Source organism: Microcebus murinus, chromosome 10 (genome assembly GCF_040939455.1).
Source record: "Microcebus murinus isolate Inina chromosome 10, M.murinus_Inina_mat1.0, whole genome shotgun sequence".
NCBI classification, from domain to species: Eukaryota; Metazoa; Chordata; class Mammalia; order Primates; family Cheirogaleidae; genus Microcebus; species Microcebus murinus.
In genome coordinates, this window is record NC_134113.1 from 22,832,382 (window position 1) to 22,855,293 (window position 22,912).

At 37.4% G+C, this 22,912-nt stretch overlaps 1 long non-coding RNA gene across 9 annotated transcripts in view; it reads right to left on the reverse strand.

Moving 5' to 3' along the window:
- Positions 1–766: 766 nt before the first annotated feature.
- LOC105883975 (uncharacterized) overlaps positions 767–22,912 on the reverse strand; it is a 94,029-nt gene continuing 71,883 nt past the window's right edge. For all 9 annotated transcript variants that reach the window (XR_002224107.2, XR_001160011.3, XR_012921405.1 and 6 more), the window contains 2 exons: positions 2,582–2,744; positions 767–2,482 (listed from right to left, as the gene is read on the reverse strand). This is a non-coding gene — a long non-coding RNA (uncharacterized LOC105883975). The remainder of the gene's footprint in view (positions 2,483–2,581; positions 2,745–22,912) is intronic.

Here is a 22,912-nt window from a genome sequence, read left to right on the forward strand (position 1 = left end):
CCCACCCCCATCTACACAAGCAAATATCTTACTATCCAACACTGTGCACTGAAATCTCTCAGTGATCTAAATAACTCAGGTCCAAAGACCAAGATCATTCTTTATGCTACATTAAAGTGACTTTGCTCTTGGTATTATTAACACACTTTTAAGTCCATGCCGAAACCCAATTCTTTGGGACCACTGAAAACTCAATAACATAAGGTCCCATGGTTTTTCTGTCTTTTCATAAATAAACTTGGGGTGCCTATTTACCAACCCCTGAAACAGCATTCCAGACTATTAAGCACTGCCGTCTCCTTTAAAAAAAAATTGTATTATTCAAACTCACATAAAAGAAACAAGAACTTGAATCCCTCATTAGGAGTAAAGTCTAGGCAAGCTATTTCCATAGAGGTCACTACAATGAAATCTTGATTTATGTGAATCACAAGGAAGAGACTGGAAATAGTTAAATGAAAGGAAGTGCATACATAAATTCAATTATCATGCAGGAAACATGCAAATGATTTAAGCACTGCATCTGAAACTCTAGTTTATATTCATTAATCTCAGGTTGCACTTTTGAAGGAGAAAGACATGCTAATTGGGTCCAGATTAATGCACTCTCAAACCTCTCCAATTTGTTTTTAGGTGAGGGTTAAATGATATGTTTTAAAATAAACACAGCTGCTCATCTGCCTCCACCTTCTACCTCCCGACTCCACCTCTGCATCCTCCCCCAGCTGGCTGAGCTCTGCCCCCCACAAGCCACCCCCCAGTGGCTCACCTCCTCTACCATACCTCACCCCTGCTGGCTCAGCTCTCCACCCTGCCACACCTCTCCTTCCTGTAGGGAAGGGATCAAAGACCCCCAACAATTTCCTTTTGAAGATATACTGGAAGAATAGCATGGTTTCTTAGCCATTTCAATACCTTTCCTTTCCCCATAAGCCACCAAACTCCAGGAAGGGAGTCAGTCACACATCACATCTGATGATGCCTCACTGTGGAGTCAGGATTTGTACAGATGCGAAAGCAGCCCACTGTTTCTTCTGCCAGCAGGTTCTTTCTACAAGTTGGGACCTGGGTCCTTTGAACCAGTACTAATGGGCGGTTTCGAAACGTCCAGGCACATGCTTGCTTAAAGCCAGATTGCTCCAGGTTGGCATGGCGATCCTGTGACTCAGTTATGTGGGAAACAAGAGGATCAGGAGGGAAGTTGGGGGTTTTTGTGGCTGTTTTTCCTCTGTGGCTTACTCAGCCAGCAAAAACTGGCACAAAGCAGAGGGCACTCTAAATTCTTTCCAAAAGGATCCCTTTCTTTCTTTCTCCTTCCTCCCTGGCAAATTTATCTTTTAAAAAAGAGGAATGCTATTTATTCATGTATTTATTTCATTTATGGAGACATTAAATAGCATGTGTTAGGGAGAATCTTATCTTGTGAGTAATGAAGCTTTTGAAATAGTACAATATTCTTTTCTGGGACCTGATCTTTAGAAAAAGGAAACAAAGGAAGTGGAACTATGGGCTACTGGGAATAAATTCAGGCACAGAGCTGGGATGGCAGGGGGTTCTCTCTGAAAGAGCAGCCAACAAGGAGTTAAACTAGGCACCAAAAAAAAAAAAAAAAAAAAAGAAAAGAAAAAGAAAAAGAGAGAGAGAGAGAGAAGCCTTCAAACTAATTTCACACTGAAAGTGATGTTTAATTTGAATCATGCTCGTCCCAAAGGGAAAAGGTTAGTCTTGTCATTTGACACATATCCCTTCCCCTTCCTCCTTTCATATGAATTGAAAATTCAGATTGACCATTAATCACAATGTGACACGTTCTTTTTTTCCTGTTCCAAAAATCAAATGAAAGCCTTGGACCACGTCTGAGAACCCACTGGTTGGCTAATTCTCCCAACCTACGTTCACAACAGAGAGAAGACGAAAACAAGGGCACATACGTACACGGAGACATGAATTACTGGACGCGCACTCACAGCGATACACACAAACACGGACAGCGAGCGACAGTCACTGGCTCTGAGAGCTTTTGCGCCTAAATTGATTTCTGCATATTCACAAATGTAAAATTAGTCATAGTAAATAACAACAAGGGCAACACTGGTATTAAATCTGTCAACATCCAGACACATGCTCAAAGCACTCTTTAGTTAGGAAATACACTTATGATAGTCGTTGCTGCAAGAAGAGAAAATGATTATACGCTAACCAAACCCTAAGTACAAGCTAAAGATATTCACCTCATGAAGCCATTCCTCAACTAGCCCCTTGGCACTTGCTGGAATTATTCACAGCACGAGCTCTACTTTCTCATTTTCTGCTGACTCCATGTGGGTAATTTCTTTCTCATGATTAAAAGTGAGCTTGGCAGATCCTTCAAAGCGTGGCTTTAGGTGTGGTGGGGCTCCGAGTGCATCCTTTGTCTATGGCAGGTTCCTAATAATTCATTGCTGGACCACTGGATGGGCAGGTCGAGGGAATATTCATGCACCTAAAATGATTTTTTAAAAGGCAAATTTTTATAGATATCTTTATATAAACATATTGGTATACTGAAACATGCAGCTGACAGATGAAATGAACTGTTTACCTTGGAAAGAATAGGCAGGCTTTTCTCTTCCAAATAATCACTCCAGCCTTTCTGAATGTCATCCCAAAGCGACTCTGCCTCCTTCGACTTATCCAGCATCTGAGGTTGTGAGATAACCCTTGCAGCACTGGCCTCCTTCCCTGGCCCCTTCATTATTAGCCTCCTGGTGAGTGAGATAGAATACAGTGAATGTAATAACCCTACTTCACACAACAGGCTCGCTCTCTCTTTTAAATTGAAAATCCCCTTATTACAAAACAAGGGGTGTTCTTTTTCTTCTACCTTTAAGTAGGACTGCCACATTCATTGCTTTTTACAAAAACGCAGCTGCTTTTTAAGCTACAGATAAATAGAATCTGCTAGGCAGTAATTCGACTCAGTCTGAATGCATTATTTTCTAAGACACTTTAGCGAGGGGCTTTTTATTATAAACTGGAATGAACAGGGAAAGTCCTTTTCTCTTCTAATTATGAATATGTTTTTTTCCCCTACTATTAACCTACAATGTCAGATTGATCTTCTTCTTCTTCTTCGTTTTCTGCAGCTAGTTCAATAAATCAACATTTTTTTTTCCTGGAAAATCAGAGGGCTAATGATTAAGTCTTCATAAACTTCAATGATAAAAATAAAAATAGCACAAGGGAAAAACAAATGCAAATGCTAAAACCATAAATAAAGACAATGAAGTGGCCCTCTGATGGCCAAGGTAACAAATCCTATTTCGACACCAAAAGTTAAGATAAAGAGGATTTACTTATTAATTTTAATTAATGTAATTTTAATAAAATTAAGGCTTTCTGGGCAACTTATATTTGTTCACCTACAGAGGAAATGATATGTAAAAAAAAAAAAGGTAAAATTTCTATATAGTGTGCCCAAACCTCTTGTGTTTGTTGTTTACTTATTTAAGGCAATAGTTTGCAGTTTTATCAGTCATCCCTATACTTCTAGAAGCAATGAAATAAAGAATTAAAACGAGATGAAACACTGTGATAAAGCATATTCAATCTGAGCTTCTGCCGACATTTCTTTAACTCTGAAGATTTTTTCACTGAGAAAAATGGTGAATTCCTAATAATATCAAAAGGCAGTACTGAAACTAGGTATTGGTTTAATTTTGATCCCAATGTTGATATTTCTGACTATAATATTGCAATAGACCATGGTGGCTATGCTCTGGGTCTATATGGATATATTGCCTTGCCAAAGGCGGGGTTGGGGGGGAGAGAAATCCCACAGGGTATCAGTGGGGTTCCAATTAAGGAAAAATAAATACTGCTGCAGCCCTGACAGTAAGTGGAGATTACCAGGATATCACAGAAGCACAGGCAGGTGCCCCATTTGGAGCTGATGCTGTCATTCCCCTTCCTTCGGCAATAATGGAAAGCAAAGTGCTGAAGATGAGCTGTGTGTGGCAGATAGTTTCAGAACGATTCATTCTTGTTTGTTTACATTATTTCAAGTTTATCTCCAGTCAGAGTGATAGTGGGAATTAAAGGGGCCCTGTGCAAAACATGAAGTCTTTCATGAACCGTGAACTGAGATCACATGCATATTCAAAATGCCCCAGATGCAAGGTATATATCAGAAAGAGGGAAAGAGAGAGAGAGAGAGAAACAGAGACAGAAAAAGAAACTTTGAAATCATATTTGTATCTAAAACCGTGCTGCCAAACACATTCCATTTGAAATTTTTTAAAAAAGGGGATATTTATCACAAGTGAGACACAGACCAAATTTTCAGAACACCCACTCTAGGAAGGGTGTATGTGCAGTGAGAGGTGGTGATAGAGCTTTTGAGATTCTACTACTCTGCTTAGACTTGAATCCACTGTTTGTCTTCTGACATGCCTGGGAACACATGGCAGCACTGTCAGGCTGCTGGCCTTGGCATCAGGGGTCTAAGTGACGCTGTGGTAACACAAAAAGCCCAGTTTACCCAGAAAAAGTAACCGAGCCCCTTCGCACAGAGCACAAATTGGAGCATGTTAGGCATCGCCATAAGAGTGGCATTGAATGACCGCCCATCAATATCTCCATTGAGCCAACGTCACAGTAACAAGTCTGCTTTGGCAGTGAGGAATGCTTATTATTGTACTACCGATATGTGAGGCAAATAAAAGAAGCAAAAGGTTTCAGTTGTATATTTGAAGGAATGTAACTTCCTAGATATCCTGATAGAGAAACACATCATTTTTATAGAAACAGGTTTTACCGAGTTACTCACAGAAATACCTTTGAACAACTGCTTTCCTCAATTCTTTCTTTCCTCCTTTCAATCCCGAACAATTATTAACACAGACAAAAGGTAGATTAGGCAGGGTTGAATGTGCGCTTGGGAGCACAACATATAACCACCACCTTCTGCCACCTGTAGTGTTATTTTAAGGTAATGAAAAAGTATGTGACAATAATATAAGCCACCAGCCAGAACACTTGGCTTATTAAACTTTCAAAATAATTAAATAAGTAGCCCTACTGAGAGAGACAGAGAAGAAGAGAAGAACAGCTGTCCTATTGACGAAGACCCCGTGGGACAGTGCTTTGACAAACTGGCTTCATTTCATTCTCTCTTGGAGAAAAGAAAAATGAAAAGGAGAAGCTAAGAAAGATGGGAAGAGGCGATGAAGAAGAGGAGAAAGAGGAGAGGAAGAGAAAGAGGAGAAAAAAGTAAAAGAAAAAATCCAATGATTGCAGCAAACAGATTATTTCATTCCTTTCCATGCCAAAATAATCCTCTTCACACAATTCCCCCCTCTCTAAGCCTCACACTCTGCCCTGTAAAGGTATAGCATGAGTTATCTGTGACAAACCCTGTAAGCCGTAGTTATCCACTAAGCAGCAGCTATTACTATCATTGGCACTGTTAATTAGGCGACTTACTCCTTTGCGACTCTCAACCTGAAAGCTCCTGATCAATTCTCCAGCCATCCCCCAAACTCTAAGAACACCCAGAAAAGCAAAATAACCCAGTACAAATGGACACTGGCACTATGTCCCTCCTTTCTTCCACCAGATTCAAATCACTACGCTTGCAATGGAAAGTCTGAACATGGATTTTTTGTTTTACCCCCAGATCCTAAAGAGTAAGAAAGATGATATAGCTTAGAAATGAGAAAGAGAAGGCACTAAATGTGTAATGATTGGAGCCAATTGGCTAAGCCATTCTCTGTTCTGAAACGGTTTGATAGGTATAGCTAAGTTTCCAGTTTACTAAGACATGACATCCACAGGCAGAAACTAGAATCCATTTGTGTTTGGAGTTGTGGCCTCCCAACCCCAAGTTCAAGTTAGTGTGCGCATCTTACACATATGTGGCTGTGCACACGCGTGCAGACACTCATACCCCTGAATTAACAACTTCTCAGGTGTCCTGCGGCTCCAGTCAAGAAACAGACCTGCTTTAATTCCAGCACCTGAAAGTCTTCACTCTTCCCCAGCTGGTGAAGCGACATTGCAACTATCGGGTAAATCTGACTTTACAAAATTGCCAGAATACCTCATCTCTACAACACAAAATGCCAGCTAACTCCACCCAGGTTTGTGAAAGAACAACGTCAAGACTGTGTGTCAAAATAGATTTAATTTCAAATAATAAAATGGCAGCTCCTTCTTAAACATACTTTATACATTTCAACTTTAACCAAAAATTAAAAAAAAAAATTTTAAATGAAAAAGAAAATGAACTTTGGCATGAGTATACTTGGTTTCTTTAAATGAACAAAAATACGTTTCTGTGAATTTTTTTTAAAAAAGTCTGCTCTTCATCTCCTTTTCTGTAAGCATTTTTTCTCAATAGGGTTGTTTGAAATGATCTCATTTATAGAAAGCCAAATATCTTATGATGATCAAACTTGACAAATTAGCGCACAAGAAAATGCAGACTCTTAGAAGGGCAACTTCAAAACGACTTTCTCCTCCTGGTGGCTGTTTGCCCGTGAACATGCTTTCCAAGCCAGAAAGAGGCTCCAAGCTCCACTGACCACAGGAAATTCCAGCCAAGATTCTAATCTCCCCTGCAGAAGGCGGTACAAAGGCCATGTATGGGAACAACAAAACAGAGTATGTGATTGAATCTAGTGTGTCCTACAAATGAGGAAACACTGGTATCTCCCCAGAATCACATTCAGCATGGAGGCGCTCTCAATATAAAAAGTCAGACAAGCTTTTTACTTTCTTGTCAAGGCTTCCTGACATCCAACACTTTCATAAGGTCAAGAAATGTGTCCCCAGCTTCTGTTTTCTGTTCTCCTTCAGGGAACACGGTGAAGAAGGGGCCGCCCAGCTGCCTTTTAGCACTTCACACTTGGATGGCTCCCTTCCTTACTGGGGTAGCATGTCTGCTGTGTGTGGACTCACAGAAGAAAAAGCAAAATCAATTTAGCACAAAAGAAATTCACATATTTTTGCCTCTTTATTATTCTGGAGAGTGCATATGGTTTGGTTAAGTGAAAAAGAAAAGTTTTATATAATGAAGATTACTGAGGCATAACTCACATAGGTAAAAAAACTGAGATGTAAAATGGTACAAAATCTAAAAGCTAATTAAATTCAACAAGGGCTTTTCAAAAGACAACATGCCCACTAATCTTCCTGTGCTAATATTTTGTTTTTCAAGGGGGCAATAAGTGGAAAGTCGTCATGGTGGTAGATTCTACAACGTGATTCTTTAGCAAAAAACCTGAGAAGGGGGAAAAAAAGATTAGATGCATGGATTTCTGTGCTGAATGGATGCTGGGGCCAAGATGCAAAGAATAGATAAGTTAGAGCTTTAGAGGAACTAAATTTGAAGCCAGCCAGTAAAACAGATTGAACCTTATTACCTCTAGTCACTGAGAAATTCCCGAGACAGTTGGATGCAATTTGAAAAGGTCAGAAAAATATTTTCTGCACAGCATTACTGCTTCATGGTTTAAGGGTGTACATTTGTGAGATGCCAACTCTAATCATTTTTATTGACTTTGCTTTCCAGAGACAGACAGACATTCTGGGAGGCAAGACCACTAGATAAGAGAAAGGCAATCTTATAAATGAAAATCTCTCTTATTTTGTTCTCTCACTTGTGACTATGGAGAATTCCAAATCTTGCCCATTTGAGGAGAAATTATACCAACTTCACTGAAGACTGACAGAATGGAAATCTAGGAAAGCAACACTATAATTCTAGTGAGGTTTTCTTTTAATTGCTATTTATTAAGCCTCTACTAGATGCTAAACACCATGAAAGGTAAATGATGTTGCACTTTAATCCAAGTGTGAATGTTTAAAATGAAACACCATAGAATACACCAGAGTATGGACATTCATTTACTGTCAGCATTTCCTTTGAGGGATGGCTTTGTGAAAAAGGGAAATCCACGAGAGAGGTTAAAAATTAAATGAAACAAATATCCACTCAAGATATTGCTTTAATGAAGAATCTGTTGTCATTAGAGCTCTTCCAAATATAAAGAAAAACGATTTCTCCTTTCACTTTAAATGAGACTTGTATGTAATAAGAACCTTTATTAGCAAATATATTTGCAGGTCTTTCTTTTTTTTTTTCTTTTTTTTCTGGCATGCAATGAGAAGTCAAAGCTGACTTTTCAATACAGAAAGGCATGATCCATTCCAGTCTTGTAAAGGTTTAATTAACATCTGACTTTGCTTTCTGTGAGGAGCCCATTGCGTGAGAGGCAAGCACAACCCTGTTTATTCTTCTCTTGTTCAGCAGCAAGGCTAAAACTTTTAATGACCTTGAGACCTGGCTACATGCTTCCATGTGATGTTTTGGCCCCACGAATATGTCCTGGTAGCTCACTAGGGCTTTTCAACCAGCAAGATGTCTTTTCCTTTGGAAAGCCTTCATTCTGATCGGTTCTCTATCTTACAATAGTCAAGGATTTTAAATTGTACCCTGTTATCAACAAGGCCACTTCTACCAGCAGCACAATAAGTCAATCACAAAATAGCTTTTCATAATATTGGGTACCCAGAAGAAAAGTGAAAGAGAAATCTCATTTGCTAGACACCTAGATTCTTGGCAGTGAGGGTAGAAATATCTAGCTTGTAATTGACTTTTTTCCCCCTATTTCCCCCAAATATTTGGCATTGGTTGGCTATAAGCAATAACATTTTGTGAGTCTTAAAAGTTTCACCTTGTGCAGCATCTTAGACTTTTTATTTTATTTACAAAAGTGTTTACTAAAATTTTGTGATGATTTATAGGTCTTCAGTGAATAACATTGAAAACACAAAGTTTTCCACATCTTTATTTTTATAGATCCTGTTTTATTGGCAGAAAAAGTATTCAGTGTGCTATTTTTTGATTTCCACTACTTAAGTTCCCCATAAGGAAACATTGTGAACCTGTTGCATAACACATTCATATCATTAATAATGATAATAACAATCCTAAAAGTATTACTACTATTAAAAAAACCGATAATAGTGATAGTCCCATTTGTTGAACATTTACCATGTGTGGATACCATGCAACTACATCATTTCATTTAATTCTCACAGTTGATTTCAATTAATATGATATTTTTCCTCCAAATATTGCCCATGAAGAGAATGAGGCTCAGGGAGGCTGAGAGATTGAGCTGGGTCAGAAAACCAGTAGGTATTGATGCTAGGACTCAAAGCTATGCTTGTCTGATTTGAGACCTTATTATTTCAAAGCCTTGAGATTTTTAACAATCATGTTCCACGGGCACTGCAGAACCAGGCGTGCCAATCCTCCCAAATCAAACAGCATTTCTGAAGCTGTATTGAACCAAATTTCACTGTTCATATAGACTGAACCATGTCTACCAAACTTTTGCTAAAAGTCCACAAACTGTAGCCACCGCCTAGGACTACAAGCTAACAGTGGATGACAGACATCTTTCCTGTCCTCATGGACTTAATTCACGAAGAAAATAACACAGTCATAGTTTTCACCTTAACCACTTTGCATGGTTCACCAGCACCCAGTACTTTCTGGAGCCTAATTATACATAAATTTTTTTTCTATTTGAATTATGTTCAGGAACGAGCAAGAGAGAGTTTCTGTCTCGCTGGGGCTGCATTAAGGCCAATGTGTTAGTTCAATGAATCCCTCTCCAAACACTTTTAAAGGGAAAATGTGTAGCTATTTTGTTATTATCACTGACAGGTAGAATAAAAAGGAAATAATGATGGGGGTTACAAGGCTTTTTGCACATAAACTATTGCAACAGAATATCCCAAATAGACAGGTTTCAAGAAAATGTTATGTTACCATTATTTGGCAACTGTTTATTCTAATCAATTTACCAAATGTGTCCACAGCAATAGGTCTTATTTATAGAGAGATTATGACCGTAAGTGGCACAGTGCTGTTTGCCAGTCCCAGCACATGCTGTCCAGATACCTGTCTTCACCTGCCTTTTGTAGGCTCACACTGATCCCTTGGAAGAGAGCCTAGTTTGCTTGTCAAGCTCCCCCACCAACCCCCTTTCCGAAGGAGACCTTTCTTCCAACCCTGAAAGCAAACTCTCCTATTAACAAAGCTGTCTTGGAGCTCAAGAGGCATTAAAATGAGCCAAGACAAGAAATACCAGTAGCCGGGCTGTACTTCTTGCAGAATAAAGTTACTATTGAGATCTAAAAGTGAAAACATTAAAAAAAAAAAAAAAGAAAAGAAACAGAAAAGAAATTAGGTGCAGCTACTGAAAGGTAGAGAGAGGAACAGATGAAGAGGAGGCTGGTACACAAAATGAACATAAATCTGGAATACAAATCCGCCAGTGTTTCTCACTTCTTGCTTTTCTTAAACACAGAGCAAGGCAGAGAGCAATACAGAGGAAGGTGGAATGGGGCTTTTCCTTTGCATCCCTCTGAAGTTCTTGGAAACAAAAGGAGTCCAATTCCCAACCAAGGGAAAAGTGTTAAAGACCCTCCAAAGTCATCTGAATTTTAACATCTCCTGTCAAGAAATCAGTTTTTAAGCCTTGATTTCTTCAAAAGAAGATGCCTGAAAAGATAATTTTAAGTCAGGTTAATTTGCTAACTTCTATTTTTTCTTTAATAGCAATCTGCTCTCAAAACAAATTACAACTTCATAAAAAAAATTCCCGTAATGTAAGTTCTGGGAGAAAACATCAAGCTAGCTGATTGTATGAGATTTCTATTTTACCTGATTCTTCATCTAAGCACAAACTCAGCTTCCGGCATTAATATCATTAAAATTAACTTTCTAGAAATGGTGCTAAGGAACAATGACATACAATTAAAAGACAGCATTTATAGAAATAGAAGCAGTGAACACACCTAGGATGCTGTGGAGAATGAAAACTGTCTTTCCTTCCTCCTCTTTGGGGCAAGCATAGTAATTTAGTGATTTTTAAAAGCCTATGATTAGATTTTTATTTTAATCATTATTCCAACATTTCAGTGCCACAGTGTTAAATGTTTTGTGTAGCTGGCTGTCTTTCTCAAGGGGACTTTGGCAGCAGGAGAACACAAATGTTATCCTAGTCCATTTTCTGTGAATTATAGGATCCTCCAGAGCATATTCTCCCCCAACTTTGGGAGATAGCATGGCTTCAATTTTCCTGAATAATTTTCAAAATCAAATTTGAGAGTTTTTATGAGAGATGATACTCCCTAGTGGGTGATATGAAGCATGACCTAAGGGACAAACATGAAAATAATAAGCATAAAACATATTAGCATATAGATGCCTTTGAAATAATAAACAGCAGAAAACCAAAATGCTTATCCCCAAAAGAAAGTTATGAGAAAATATGAAATTAACGTACCCTTCTCGGATGACAACCCTAGCCTGAAAGCCAAACAGGATATTCTCATTCAGGGAAGGCTGGAATGGCCAGAGAGTTGGAGAAATAACTCCCAAACCAACTCCGCTATGCTCTTTTGATCATCATCAATATTCTCTATTTCCTCTTCACCCCATGACACCCCTTTCCTCTTTCAAACAGAAAAAAAAAAAAAAACTAATCGAGAAAACAAGTATCATCCTTTTATTTCCTTGAAGGGCCACCACCAGGCAAACAGATGCAACACTCTCTTTTTCTTATTTTTTTTTCCTCTCCTTTATCCATCTTTCTCAAATTCCTGGCCTCAAGGGATCCTTTCGCCTCAGCTTCCCAAAGTGGTGGGATTACAGGCGTTAGCCACTGTGCCCGGCCTTTATCAATCTTTCTTGTTTCCTTAGATGGCATATGAAATGCAAGGCTTGGTTATTCAATTACCAAGGGAACTAAAGAGTCTCAGTTGAAAAATGGGACAAGACTTAATCTTTTTTTTTTTTTTTAAACAATAAACCATGAACACCATTGATTCTTTTTCTATTTTAAATTGGTACAGCCTTCTGAGATCCTAGGAGAGCATATTGTGGTGTTATAGGAAAAATAATGGTCTTCAGAGTCAGCCCAATCTAAAGATCTAATCTGAGTAACCTCAGTTTTGGTTTTTTCATCTACAAAACAGTGATAATGCTATTCATTTGCCTGGGTTGTGACGATTAGAGGGTGTAGATGGGAACTACCTGGAACATAGCAGCTGCTTGATAAAAGTAGTTCTCTTCACCTTCCTCAATGGCTTTAGTGAAGACTCCAAAATTTTGAGATGCGAAGATTTGGCCAACCAAGTACTTTCTACCCTCACTTTACATGCATGTGAATGAACGTATGGGCCCAAAGATATTTTTTAAGGAGAGATGCCACAAAATACGAGGCTTTGTTCTGGATCCACGATGGCATGGGATTATGAAGAAGTGTAAATTGCACTAGAAATAATAAGGTCAAGAAAATAGAGATCCTACAGAAATATTTTATCTTGTGGAGCCAAGAACAGGGTTTTAAATTTAACTTAGTAACAATTGACAGGAAGCCACAAATATTTTATTTGATTCAAAGCCGATAAGGATTTGCTAACTACACCTTACGTTATCAGATACAGGCGAATTCTGTGAGCAAGCTCATGCAAGATCATTGAAACACGATGTTCCCATACCTGCACACCATGCACATTATTTTGGTTCTTTTAATATTTATTTTTAACAGTTCTCAAGACAGCATTTAGAACACTAGGAAAGGGTGCTTCTACAAGGATACCATTTGATGTTCTCAATTTCTTTTCAAATTTGAACTTTTGATTGATACTAATTACTAAAAAATGTGGTGTGTTTTGGTCTCTTGGTATATACAACAGGAAAGGAAACATTCATAACAAACTCCTGAATTCTGTAGAGATTTGAAAATCAAACTTGGCTTATATCATTTTGTCCTCTTTCTGTGGAGCACTGGGCTTGAACATATACTTTGTTAATTAAGGACTGCTTATATGTCAACAGTTCCATTTCTTTCAAAATTGACCTGGCAATTTCTTGAATGCTTATAATTCCTCACCAATATCTCCCACACTGCTGACACACAGTGATGATATTAGGATGGGGACAACCTAAGAAGGAAAAACCTCCATATGTATGTTTTCTTGACAAATGTGCTACTGCTTCAGGTTGAGTTTGTGATAAGCATGTTGCTGAGAATGTTCTGAATACTCTGTATAAACATGGGGCGATGGTCCTATGTTTACCTTTTCCCATTTAGACTCACCTCTTTGAGTCTACATCTTGAAACAGACACCAGTGGAGGGCATTCCTGCTACCTGCCCTTTAATCCTCATCTGTCTTATCCACTCAGGCTTGTAGAGACCTACTTCATTGCCCTTTGGGACTAATTTTAAAAAGAGCATGTTGAGAAAGACACATCCCAGTCAATAAACCAAAAGCTAGTGTTTCCTTGGCTTTCAGGATTTAAACATATTTTGATTGCCTCCATACCTTCTGAGAATGGCTCTTCTGGTTATAAAGGTAAAAGTCTTATTTCACAAATTCAACAAATACACATGTATACAAAAGATATATTCTCAACTCTCTGCCCATCATTCACTAAGGTAAAACATTTTCTGTTCTGTAATCCAGAAAGGATTTGAAGTTCTACCAACTTGTTCCCTTAAGGAGATTGCAACTTCTTACAGGGCCTTGTTTGAATGCTAATGATATATAGGTATACATGTTCTATAGTCTCTTTCAAAATTTACAACCATCCCAGGTGAGTAGCAGGGAATGGCCAGGTCTATCTTCCTGCAAATTCTTAAAAATCTTTTTTTGTTTTGATTTGTTGTTATTCCCAAATCATTCTTCCCAGCTTCTTCTGTCAGACTTTAGAGTATGTTAGAGCTTGATAAAATATATATTGAAAGGGATAAAATAAAAATAAACCTTTCAAATCAATCACCATTAGTTATCCTTAAAATTTAGTTGGTAGATTTTTCTTCGTTTATTTGTAGTGGTCAAAATATGTTTTTTGCATTCAAATTGGGAAGGAAGAAGTTATGTTATCCTTGTTTGCACATGACATGATCCTATGTATATTTTGTGTTCCAGAAGGATATTTTGTATTCATGGATTGGAAGAATTAATATCATTAAAATACCCATAATTAAAACAATCTACAGATTCACTGCAATCCTTATCAAAATTCCAATGACATTTTTCACAGAAATAAAAAAAAAACCTTAAAATTTATATGGAACCACAAAAGACCCTAAATATTCAAAGCAATCTTAAGCAAAAAGAATGTCACTGGAGGCATCACACTACCTGACTTCAAAATGTACTACTACACAGTCATAGTAATCAAAACAGCATGGTACTAGCATAAAAACAGGCATATAGACCAATAGCACAGAAAAATGAACCCCCAAAATAAATCCACTTATTTGTCAATTGATTTTTGACAAAAGTACCAAGAACACACAATGAACAAAGCATAATCTCTTCAATAAATGTTGAGAAAATTAGATATCCACATGCAGAAGAATGAAATTAGACCCTTATCTTGCACCATATACAAAAATCAACTTGAAATGGATTAAAGACTTAAAGGCAAGACCTGAAACTGCAAAACTACTAGAAGAAAACAGAGGAAAACCTCCCTGATATTGGTCTAGATAATGATTATTTGAATATGACTAGAAAGCACAGGCAAACAAAAGCAAAAATGAACCAATGAAATTACATTGAACTAAAAAGCTTCTGCACAGCAAAGGAAACAATCAACAGAGTGAACAGACAACCTACACAATGGCAGAAAAGATGTACAAATTATGCATGTGATAAGGGCCTAGTATCCAAATATATAAGGAACTCACTAGCATGAACCCAAATAACTTGGGCAAAGAACCTTAACAGACATTTCTCAATATATGTATATATAATATATTGATATATATTATATATATATATATATATATATATATATATATATATATATATATATCCAACAGGTATATGAAGGTTCCATGAATGGAACTTTCACAGAAGTGTAAAATTAAATTTCCTCCCCACCAGTAAAAAAACAAACAAGAAAACCCACAGAAAACAGTGCTTTTCAAATATTTTGAATGACTGGGAAAACTACAAAGTCAACAAAATAGCAATGTACCTCAGATATAAGCCCTTCAAGGATAAAGACATCCAAATATGAGATATATGATGGAATAATAACAATAGTTAGGGGATGATAAGAGTCGTGATAGAGGCATGTCTCCTTCATTTATACTTAAATTATCCCCTTATATTTTCCACTTCCTCTTGCTCCTGTGGTGACTTAGCACTCACAATTTCACCAGCAGATAAATCTTCCTGTTATCTAGAATGTGTATGTCACTTGGTGAACTGCTGTCTAAATAACAAACTGGCATATTCCCATTTCTCATCCCACCCACTGACGTAAGTAATTTGTAAAAAGCATGCCCCATCCATCTCTTCTTCAGCTCTAAAGCTGTTAGACATATTTATGTCGAGTCATAGGTAATGCTGCAATATTAGAAACATAATGAATAAAACTTGTTTATCCCTAGGATGTTTTTTTCCCTCCTCCAATCCATGACCTGCCATATTGTGTGCTTGACACATTACAATCCTGATGAGAAAGCACATATTCCTAGCCTGTGCCCTGATTATCCACTTGCCTTTCTGCCTTGCTGGAAGAGCTTGGGGGCAGCTGGAAGCCAATGTCGGTGAACCCTTTCCAAAGACACTAACTGAAGGAGGTGATAAGGGAAGAGACACAGGGGAGAATGTCCTTCTTCCTTAAGGTCAAGTTCAATAACCAATTAGTTAAAAAAATTGTTCCCTGAAGGTGGAACATACCTGCAGGTGTTATTAAAGATTATCTACAGCATTAATAATCCCCCAAATCTCTCAGTTATCATTGTGATGTATAATCCTAGAGTCAGACTCTGAATCTTAGATCTGTCCACCACCAGCTCCCTGATCAGTTTGCTCTGTACTTGCAGCGTCAACTGTCGCGGGGCATGGAAAGAAGAAAATGTATGGAAAGGTGCCTTATAAAGTGTGAACTCCTCTTTAAATACTGGCAGTGGTTTTTGGAGATATGGTTAACGCAGTGATGGTGATAATTCTGATGATGGCTATTAGATGAGGACCAGCTGATTTCATCATACAGTGTATGAAAGGAAAGATACAAGGAAACAGACTGGAGTATGAAGACCAAGAGTGTAATTTAATATAAATGTATGATCTTATTGATCTGACACTGAAAGGGAAAAATCATGGGCTCATCCAAAAGGATTTTTTCAATTCTCCTCCAATGTATTTGAATATGTTTACAAATAATAGATGTCATTATCAGGGTTTGTTACCATATATTTAGTATTGCTAAGCAATTTGCATGAATTATCTCATTCAGTGAGTGGGGTCAGGAATTGTTATCCTACCATATAAGGTAACATCAAAATTGTATAACATATAAATATATATCATATAAAAGGAATCAATAGGATTATATAAGCCCAAAATAAAGCTGTTTCCTTTTAGAATGAGATTTCATGGAACTGACTAATTTAGGAGAGGAAGAAATGCCAGACAATGGATTTGGGCATCTGGACCGATTGGAGGAGGTGGCAGGGAAAAGAACTGATAAAATAATACTGCTATGTGGATGGAAAATAGGAACGATTTCAATAAAATGCACAGGTAAAAAACATAATTCACAATTCTAGTGAAGGGATGGTATCTCTGGCTATGGAACCCTGTTCCTTGGTACGCAAATAGACCCCTGAAAATTATGTCATTCTTCTGAAGTCTCGTTAGCCATTACATTGTACCTACTGTCCACTCCCTGATTACCTATATCTAGAGGTGATTTTCATCGATTTATAGGGGATTTACAAGTCTATTTTGGCTTCTGTATATTTTGCAGCACTCACCTGGGACAAAGCCCACACCATCACGTAGGTTCTGTGCTGAGGTATGCAAACTAATTTTAACTATCAGCAAGACCAAACCCAACTGGGCAGGCAAATTTACATTACAGTTCTATAATATGTTTTACTTCAAATCTAAGTCTGATTATTCTATCACAATTTGTGTCAGTAAGAATGAACTTGAGTAACCACAAATAAGCCAACATAAAATCCCCAATACCAATATTTCCATTTAGCTTGACATTGGGCTTATTTAGATAATATTTTAATTAGCATCAAAATCCAGAGTATTTATTTACAGTACTAATCCTCTAGTATCTTCTTCTTTTTCATTTTCCATAGAAGGGCAAGTAAGTAGGCATATCAATAAGGAGATACAAAATAGGAAAAGTGATTGCATCTACATATTCCTACCTCTTTGAGTAAAATGGGAGTAATTCTAATTACACCACTGGGGTAAACTGAAGAGTATATTTAAGAATAGCACAGAGCTAAAAGGTCATGTTTATACAGTGATTTTAAAGAATTAAAGAGGTGAATAAATTCCTGAAATGACTTATTTTCAAACCCCAGAAGCCACATTTTAATCACATGAGATGTAGAAGATCAGGCTGGTGGGTTTGAATCCTGGCTCTGTCACGTAGCATTTGTGCTTTAGTTTTCTCATTCATAAAATAGGGAGAATAATATCCCCTACATCAAAGGGTTTTTGTGAAGATTAGACATAAAGCGCTTAGAACAGTGCCTGACACATAGTAAACATTCTATAAATACTAGGCACCGTCATCATCCACAGTCATACGTTCATCATTTGAGAGACAAAGGGAAACCCCCATGCAATGCTGGCTTCAGCACAAGGGGGAATTAAATACCATTTCATTATCTCATTGATAGTGAACTTATTCATTATCACCTACAGAGTGCTCACTACGTGCCCAACACTACAGTATTACACAAAGTGGAAAAATTTTCCATCCTTATAGAGCTTACACTCTCAAGAGATGAAAGACAATAAACAGATGTATAATATAATGTCTTGTAGTAGTGAGTACCATGAAAAAACTAAAGGAAGTTAGAGAAATGCAGAGTGACCCTTACTCTGTCGCCACACACAGCCAAGTCTGACAAATTGCTCAGTGCGGGCCCTGCTTTTCTCCGGAAAGGGATTCTCATGCTGACATTCTAAGCAACTGCTTCACTGAAATCCCAACCATTTGGATGCAACAAAAATAATCCAGCATATGAACACATCCAGATAGACATATGTACGCTGGTTTTCTAAAATGTAATGTGTATGTAATTTCCCGAATGGCTGGTTGTCACATCCATCTGGTCTTATTTCCATAGCACTTGAATGCACCACGAGGATAAAAACCCTAAAAGCTAGAAAACAGAATTTAAATACCCAAACACATACGAGGTGTGTTTTCAAAAGCGGCAGACCTCAAGTGAGCACTGTGGTAACTTCGTTAACTTCTCAGCCACAGTTGAGAGTAGCCGAGACTACGCATAAAGGCTGCAGAACATAAAAGACATTCCACCGCAGACCTCATTAAGTGGACTTAAGACAAGCTTGACAGGCTAATGACAAAAATCTAATTTGGACTTTCTGGATGTAAGAACTCTGAACAAGTCCAAATACACTGAAATTCTACCATGCATGCTATCTGAAAAGGCAACAGCCCGGTGTCAATTAGGGCCACGCAGTTCATGAATCAAAGCCCCAGGGATGGATGTGGTCCTATTCAACCACATTGAATAGGAAATCATGTTCTATGTGTTTTGGGGTTTGGGCTCTGGTCCTATTTAAATTGCACAGATGTTGTAGGTTCCTAAATTAACAGTGGTCTCCGGGGAGATGTTCATCAGGCTGCAAATATTGAACAAAGGCATGGCTAGATCTAGACACTAGACTGTACAGAAAGCATTTTTGCTATTGTTTTCCCTTTCACTAAAAGCCCTTTCTTGCTTCTAAATTCTGTCAGCACCTATGGAGTATGGACTGTGTTAGATTTCACTTAGTTCTGTGCCATAATAAAATTCTCTAGTTGCTCTAGGTACGTTTATGTCCACCCTCCAACTACTTTTTACATCCCTTGAGTAGAGAAGCATTGACTTTCAGGAAATAATGATGATAACATTTGTGTATGCCACATATAGGGAGAGCTACCTGACAAATATTATTGATCCCCATGTCAATCTTAGTATGATCAACTGAATTTCATAGACAAAGGAGCTGAAGATTCATATAATTTTCCTCACTTCTAACTAGGGAAGAATCAAGGATCTAAACCCAGGCCATCTGACTTTAAAGCCCACATTCATATTCTACTACTCAGTGCAAGGAGGAATAAATGCTTATTGAATGAATGTATAAGTGAATGAATGAATGCATGAAGGAATGAATTAATGCATTCTTTACTATCTTCAGAATTAAAGAAGGAAAAATTTATCACTTAAATGCTATCATTGTTCTAATAATAAGTATATAATAATAGGATAGTTATATGGAATCCTTGAAGGCATTGTCTTTTATACTTTTTATGTTCCTACAGTGCCTTTTTAAATACCTCACAGAGAGAAGGTAATTACAAGATATTTGTTGAATCAGTAAAATATTTTAACCTAATATGACAAATTATAAACAAATGAAAGGACTTCCTTGGGTCATTTTCCCTTTCCGGTGACTAACTCCTTATATAAAAGAAGAATGGATTTTTTAAAAATCTGGCTCCATATGTTACTTTCTTACGAAACCTCTAGACATTTCCCCATGTTTAGCTCTCTGGGCTTTTGTCCAGGCCTGAGGGAGTCCTAAGTTCTTGATCCTAGCTCTTCCCACTCTGGCTCATCCCATTTCCACACAAGCCCTAGTAATAACAATGGAAATGGTCATGTTTAACTGTTGTAAACAACGCAGTGAATCAGAATATCTTAACAAGTGGGTATTGAGGAGAAACTAATTCTATCCACTTGTCAAAACTCGAATAATGCCTGGGATTACTCATTCCTGGGTCCTATACTTCTGTTTGCCAGTATTTCATGGAGAAATAGCATTATTAGTTCCTTTTTCCAAGTGTCCAAAGACTCCAAGTGTATTCTTTTACCTTCATCTTCTCTGTTTTTCACTGCAGTAAGTGAAATTAGGTAAATCATATAACATTTCTATGTGTTCCATTTATAAAAAAAAAAAGAATGTAATGTCACTTGTCCTGTCTTGTTTATGTGAAGATCACATATGATAATATGTACAGAATTATTTTTGAGCTACAAAGTGTTATGTAGCCATTACAAATTGTTAGAAAAGAAAGAAGCCCAGAAATTCATGTACCACATACTTTCAGGAAGTCAGGTTTTTAATTTTGTTCTTATGTAAATGATATATGTATGTGTACCAATACATACACACTCAGACAGATACACACACATATATACACCTGGGACAAAATGGGCTTGTGTGTGTGTATGTATGTGTGTGTTTGTATAGGACACGTTACTTCATAAAAATCTAAGTTTATGAATGTCAGATTTTAAAACTTTATCCAATTGCCTCTGTTGGTTTCTAACACAGAGCTGTTGTATTTTAAACAATAATTGTAGTTATTATTTATTGAGTGTCAACCTGATGCTAGCCATTGGGTTAACGTGTTTATATACACCATATACTTCATTCACCAGAACACCACTATAAAGAGGTATTACCTTCTCTCTTTTGCAGATGAGTAAACTAAGGCCCAAGAGAGGTAAGAAAATGCTCAAGGTCACACTGCTAGCAAATGACAGAGGCAGTCTGAATTTAAGTCTACCAAGCATTGTTTACCAATTCAAATCCTATGTATTCGAAATTTGCATTAATTCAAGTGTATATTAATCTATGTGTTATACTTTTCAGGGAACAAGTTCAAATGATTTCCATTCTTTGTGAAATGTCAGAATTTCTTTAACCAGAAAATAAACTAATCAAAAATATGTACCTGTCATCCCAGCTACTCAGGAGGCTGAGGCAGGAGGATTGCTTGAGCCCAGGAGTTGGAGGCTGCAGTGAGTTATGATTCCACCACTGCACTGTAGCCTGGGCAACAGAGTGAGACCCTGTCCCTATTTTTTTTAAATATAGCCTTTTCAAAATAACCAAGAGCTTTAAAATTTTTCTAATGTCTTTCGGAGGGTTTAAGGCCCCTGGGTCATACATGCATCCTATAAATCCTGTAATATAGTTCATTGACAGTTACAAATGGGGTTAATGGCCATTAACCCCATTTATGCATCGTAACCACTGTTGACTGCAATAGCACCCTGAGTGTCCCTACTGTGTACACAACACCAGTGTGAAGCTGGGGGGTGGGCATAGTGTGGAATGAAAAAGAAATAGTAGCCTTCCCTCAGGGAGCCTACAATCTATCCTTTGGAAAGGAAATCAGAATACACAAAGCAGTCAGAGTCAAATTAATTTTAGAATGCATTAGCAATACTTAGAAGTAATAAAACCAAATCAAAATTTCTTCAAAGGATTAAGTCCTTCAGCCTTTAACTCAGTCAGACCTGCCTCCCTCACAGGCCAATTAAAGTTCAAAGAAAAGATTCATACACTTCATTTACAGATCCATGGAACCTTGGGCACAAGTGATAAATCCTTAATAAGTTGGAAAGATAGCTATATTTATTCTTAAAATTAACTAATTTGCACACTGAGTTTAGGTGACTTGCCTTAAGACAATTCATTAAAATGCCTGATTAAACTCCGTAACTCCATTTCTGATCTGACATCATTGACCTGTTTTCCCATTTTTAAGTTACTGTGTAGAAATGCTCGTATGTACCAGCAAAGAGTCTGACAAAAACAAGCTCACATCTACACATGTAGACCCAAAAATCAAAACACTTTTGCTAAAATATTTAGAGAATCTCATGCTAAGTAAAAAGTATCTGAAGCATTGTTTTGCATAGAGTAAATATGCTTTTTAGGGAAGATTTTTTTCCCTTTGTCTATGCTCTAAAAGCAGGCTTAGGTTTGTTCAGGAGTTGCCTTAGTGAACTCAGCAGTAGAGAGTTAACACACCTGACAGTCAAACTGTTTGGCTGACGCTAGAGTCTAAATTCAGATCTTGGGTGACTTTATTGAAGTATACACACACACACTTCAGTTCTATAGCAATGAACTCTCTAGAACTATCCTCAGAACATTCAGCAAGTTACCTTTAGCCATTGGGAAATAAAACCGTTCAAGTTTTCAGCTCCAGGAATAAAGGAGTTTTACATTAAGCACCTTTGAAAGGCCCAACGCTATAATGATAATCAAAGGCAAAACAATTCTGGATGTGACTTTAGTATGTTTTTCCTGAAAATATAATATTAAATAATCATCACTGTAACACGTAAATTTTATTTTGAAAATACTGGATTAGCTTCATTGATTAGACAGAAAATACTAACAATAAGTTAAAATTGGTATTGATACAGAAAACGGAACGCAAATAGCCCAAGCAGTTAATACACAATGCCCTTTTTTCTTCCATTTTTGATTTAAGTCATTTCAAAGTCCTTCCTGTTTTCCTGGGCCAGCTAGCAGTATGTCAACGTTTTTGTAGCTAAGATGTAACTATAGCAGAGGCATTTTCACAAATTCCTTATTTTTAGTATGAGACTCCATTGTAATTTTGCTGGATCTAAACCTATTTTAGAGAACCCAAATTACACGAAACTTGGGGGATAGAAATTAGCATAATTGAAATAATTCAATTTTTGGTAATTATAATTCTCACTTAAACCTAAATTAAATATGCCAAACTATAATTATGTTCAAATTTGCATCATGAAAATTACCCCCATTTTGCTCATGGCATCTTAAAATACCTAACAGGGAATCTTAAACTCTTAAGGTTGAGTCAAGAGGCCTTATTTTCACAGCCTTTGGGAAGAGGAGACTTATGCATTAAGCACAGTTATTTAGCCTCTTGGGGAAGGGAAGATGGGTCCATTATTTCCTCACTATATGATGTGCAGGATTTGTACTATAATCTTCAGATAGCTCTAAGTTACGATGCCATTAATGAGAGCTAAGTGCAACAGC